This window comes from Callionymus lyra, chromosome 13, assembly GCF_982586985.1.
Source record: "Callionymus lyra chromosome 13, fCalLyr1.hap1.1, whole genome shotgun sequence".
In the NCBI taxonomy this organism is placed as follows: domain Eukaryota; kingdom Metazoa; phylum Chordata; class Actinopteri; order Syngnathiformes; family Callionymidae; genus Callionymus; species Callionymus lyra.
In genome coordinates, this window is record NC_141830.1 from 4,243,359 (window position 1) to 4,248,565 (window position 5,207).

The 5,207-nt window shown below is 42.2% G+C and overlaps 1 non-coding gene across 1 annotated transcript; it reads left to right on the forward strand.

The window, feature by feature from the left end:
• Positions 1-2,821: 2,821 nt before the first annotated feature.
• On the forward strand, positions 2,822-3,120 carry LOC148067005 (signal recognition particle RNA). Its single transcript, XR_015713295.1, has one exon.
• The last annotated feature ends 2,087 nt before the right edge of the window (positions 3,121-5,207 follow it).

Consider the following 5,207-nt stretch of genomic DNA (forward strand, 5'->3'; position numbering starts at 1 on the left):
ATCTTTGCAGCCACGAATCGGACAGACCCCATTCGTCCTGGACAGCCCCCCTTGACAGTCTGTCTGCTACTACATTCAGCGCACCCGGCACATGCTGAGCTCTGAGAGAGCAGGTGATTGTCTGCCCACAGCCAAATCTTCTTTGCCACACTCAGAAGGGCTGGGGATCTGACCCCACCCTGGCGATTCACGTACGCCACCGGTGGAGCTGTCTGATAGCTCTAGGACGTTGGACTGTGACAGTTGGCGAGGGAGGTGAAGCAGGACATTGTGAATTGCTTTCAACACTAGCCAGTTGATGTACACTGGTCTGTTCCAGACACCTTTGGCGTAGGTCTGACCCAAGGTGCCTCCCCATCGTCAGGGATGCCAAAATACTTGATGTCCTGCAAAACCAAAGCGGGAAGGCTCACTTTTCGACCTCAGTCTTGCTTGGGGTCTAGCTTGAGACAACCAAACCATCTCTGGAGATCCCTCATATGCAGCAAGCCCAGCCGCACTGCCATGTGAGCTGCTGCCACGAGCCCCAGGAGGGACATAACAGCACCTGCTGCCGTCCTTCCTTCTTTTTACATGATGGTGAGCTTCCAGCAAATGTGTTTTCAGTCCGAGAATGGGCTGGATACTCGTGTCCGGGAGTCACGTATATCTCTCCTCCCTGTTCAGCAGTACCCCAAGGTACACTAACTGCTGGACTGATTAAACCGGTCTCGTGGACATATACTTATAGGTGAAACGGCCCGCTGGAGATCTTTATCTCGAAAATTGGTTTTCAAACATGTCACCACATGTCCCGTGATCAGGGGCGGCAGCGCGCCCCCACAGGATCCCAGGATGGGGTGAAACCCTTAGTGAGTAATGTTTCCGGGATGCACCGTTCCATGGCACCCTCACCCAGAAACACCAGGACACTAAACCCGGAACCGGCTGCTCTCGACACTCTTGTAGGGGAGAGAAAACAGCCTCCGGGCAACGGCAGCATAATTAGTTTCCGTATTATATAGGACTGCCATGTTGTTTGTTTTTCTTAAACAACATGGCATTAACCTGTCTTGATCATAATCATGATCTCTGAGGCGGCGTGGGTCGACAAGCCTCGACCGCTTCCCGTCACTGTCAAAAGCCGTGGGAAGCGCTCGGCAGGCCACACAATCATCATCGTTTGATTTGGGCCTAGGCAAACGAAGCAGACACACGTGTGTCTTCCCTTTTCAGGGAGTCTTAGCACTTCATGCACACATTTGTTCACTTCAATATTCATTTGCCATCATTCCATTCCACTGTCAGGAGCTTTCTGCTGAGTTGTAAAGGAGGAAGTGCGGTGGGTGTTTCCTGCCTTTATAGGAAGTGGACTGGGTGGCGAGTTCATTAAGCTTTCTCAGAAATGAGGCAGGTCCTCGAGGATAAACCAATAGCGAAGCGGTTAGGGGGCGGAGCACCAATATGAAGTAGAACTCTGCACCGTTCTTTCTGTCACACTATATTGTCCCCTCACTCGTAAACAAGAGCCCAAGATTTAGACACAAGGTGATGTTTTGTTAGTATATTAAAAAGAAAGAAAAATAAATCATAATATTTTATTTCACAACTAATGTTACATTTACCAACTTTAAATAATTCTTAAATTAATTTAATACTCTTAAATATTTTGTATATATATATTTTTTTATTGATAAAAACATTTGATTTTCTTTTCTGTAAATTCGAGATAAAGCTAGTTTTACTCAAACCTTTAGGTTGATTTTATTCCTCAAATCGTATATTAGAAACTATTGTTCTATTTTAATCAGTTTTCTTATTTAAAATGGATCACAAATGTCTCAATTAAATGTTTTTACTCAATTTTTGTAGATGAAACATAAACCTTTTGTATAAATACCTCCATCTAGTGGTCAGATGGAGCTACAACACCAACAATGATCAACTCTAAATTGTTAAAATATTAAAGTATTTAAATTCATCTGTGGAGAAAAGTAATCTCAACACAAAAGGATGACGTCACAATAACAAAGTTACATTAACAAGTTAAATCATTTATCGAACAAATTAAGATATTGGTTTTTGTAGGAGTTTTGTATAAATACCACCATCTAGTGGTCAGATGGAGCTACAACACCAACAATGATCAACTCTAAATAGTTAAAATATTAAAGTATATAAATTCATCTGTGGAGAAAAGTAATCTCAACATAAAAGGATGACGTCACAACAACAAAGTTACAATAACAAGTTTATTCATTTATCGAACGATTTAAGATAATAAGATATTTTTTGTTGTAGATGAAACATAAACCTTTTAGTTTTGTATAAATACCACCATCTAGTGGTCAGATGGAGCTACAACACCAACAATGATCAATTATAAATAAATAGATAAAGGTTTATTGATCCTCAGGAGGTCTACTTCGGGTAATTGTTTTTCCAATTAGACACAACAACACTTTATAATAATAAATAGATTTATAAAAATAAGAACAAGTACAAAGTTTCTATAAAAAGAAAGAACAATATGACACAATCTTACGATAAAGATCAAAGACAAATAACAAAGAATTCTTTTTTTTTTCAATCTTAAAGTAAATAAATTCATCTGTGGAGAAAAGTAATCTCAACATAAAAAGATGACGTCACAAAAAAAATCTCATTCATTTATCGAACGATTTAAGATAATGTGTTAATTTCAGATTAAATAAAGATTATTTTATCATAAAATCGTATCTTGAAATATCTCCAGTTATTTATTTCCATCTACCGAGAGGCTCCATGTCGAGTGACGTCACTGGTGCGACACTCAAAAGCGCGCGTCCGCCCGTCAGTCCTCGCCGGGTGCGGTGGCGCGCATCTGTAATCCAAGTCACTGGGAGGCTGAGTCTGGCGGATCGTTTGAACTCAGGAGATCTGAGCTGCAGCGGACTATGTCGATCGGGTGTCCGCACTAAGCTCGGTATCGATATGGTGCTTCCGGGGGAGCTCGGAACCACCAGGTCGTCTAAGGAGGGGTGCACCGGCCCAGGTCGGAAACGGAGCAGGTCAAAGCCCCCGTGCCGCTCAGTAGTGGGATCGCGCCTGTGAATAGACGCTGTAGTGCAGCCTGAGTAACACAGCGAGACACAGTCTTTTGACTCACCTGACGACACCTGAGCACACACTCACCTGACGACACACTCACCTGAGCACAACTTTTTCTTACACACGTCACTCACGTCTCTCACATCTCTTCTGCTGTCAAACACTCTCTGTGGCTTTCTCTCGTTACTGCACTGCCTCCTCCTGGACAACAACGGAACTACAACTCACTCTGACTTCTAGCACTGAAGGTAGCCAATCACATCCATGCTTGCTGCCGCGAGGACGTTTCATCATCCAATCAGGGAGTGACTCAACGTTCCTATATTGAGCAGCCTGAGTAACACAATTTTGACTCACCTGACGAGACCTGAGCACACACTCACCTGACGACACACTCACCTTTTTCTTACACTCACGTCTCTTACATGGCCGGGTTACAATCACTGCTGTGGCTTTCTCTCGTCACTGCACATCCACGCTTGCTGCCGCGAGGACTTTTCATCATCCAATCAGTGACACCAACGTTCCTATATTGAAATTTAAGTAAAAATAAACTCTACCGTTCAAAAAATTTAGTTAATTCATATTACAAAATACAAATAACTTAATACAGTTATAAACAAAACTATTCAATGATACAAAAAACCTTTTCAATATTATTAATTCCGTTAATATTCTGATGACTTTAATATACTTCTGCAGGACTTATATTTAAGTTATAACTTAACAGGAGATGAAAAAGAAAATAGTTATTCATGAATAAAAAATAATTATTGATGTTATTAAAACAGTTAAACAGAGATTATTAAGTCACTGTCTCACCTCGTTTTCACTTATCAGCTTCATGTTGGGGTCGCGGGGGTAGCTGCTCCATCAGAGAGGCCCAGACCTTCTTCTCCCTGTGTTCACTGTTCTGGTTCTCTTGGATCTGTCCTCAGCCTTTGACACAGTTGATCACCAGATCCTGCTGAGAAGACTAAGGGATGAAGTGGGACTGTCTGGGTCTGTGTTAGAATGGTTCTCATCTTACCTTTCTGGGCGCAGTTTTAGTGTATCTGCCAATCAAATGAGGTCTGAATCGGCAGATCTGTTGTGTGGAGTCCCTCAAGGTTCTGTTCTGGGTCCTTTATTGTTTTTGCTGTACTTGATTCCCCTCGGTAAAATCATTCAGAGATTTCCAGATGTTTCTTATCACATGTTTGCTGATGACATCCAGCTCTACTGCTCTTTTGATCCAACTGAGCCCCAAAGGCTGAACAGCTTAGTCAATTGTTTGCTAGAAATGAAACAATGGCTGAGTGAAAACACTCTACAGCTAAATGTGGACAAAACTGAAACTCTGGTGATTGCTCCTGATGATGATAAGATTCCAAGGTTGAGTCAGTACTTGGGTGACTTAGGTCAGTCTGTCAAACTGAGCCTGAGAAACCTGGGTGTTGTATTTGATAAAGACATGTCTCTTGTTCGACACTGCAGAAAACTGACCAGAAACTGTTTCCTTCAACTGAGAAAAATCTCTAAACTTGGGAAAATGTTGTCGGAACATGATCTGGAGCTTGTAATCCATGCGTTTGTTTCTTCTCGTCTGGACTATTGTAACAGTTTGTTTTCATGTCTAAACAAGAAGGAGCTGTCTCGCCTGCAGTTGATTCAGAACTCTGCAGCGAGAATTCTGACCCGCTCAAGTAGGAGAACTCACATTTCTCCGATCCTTAAAACTCTTCACTGGCTTCCAGTTTCTTTCAGGATCAACTTTAAAATTCTGGTTCTTACGTTCAGAGCTATTCATGGTCAGGCTCCTCCCTACATCACTGATCTGATCCAGCCTTACACCCCAGCTCGGGCTCTGAGGTCTGTGGATCAGAATCTACTTATGGTTCCACGCACACGGCTCAGGACCAGAGGAGAGAAATCTTTTCAGGCTGTTGCTCCTAAGCTTTGGAACGATCTTCCTCTCTCTTTGCGCTTGATGGAGTCTACTGACTCCTTTAAGAAACACCTTAAGACGTTTCTATTTGTTCAGGCTTTTCCTTGAATTTCTCGAACTCCTGTGTTGTTCTCAGTATTATCTTGATCTTTAAAGTATGTACTTTTTTTGAGTATTGTTTTGATTGTTTAAGCGCTTTGTGACCCTTGTC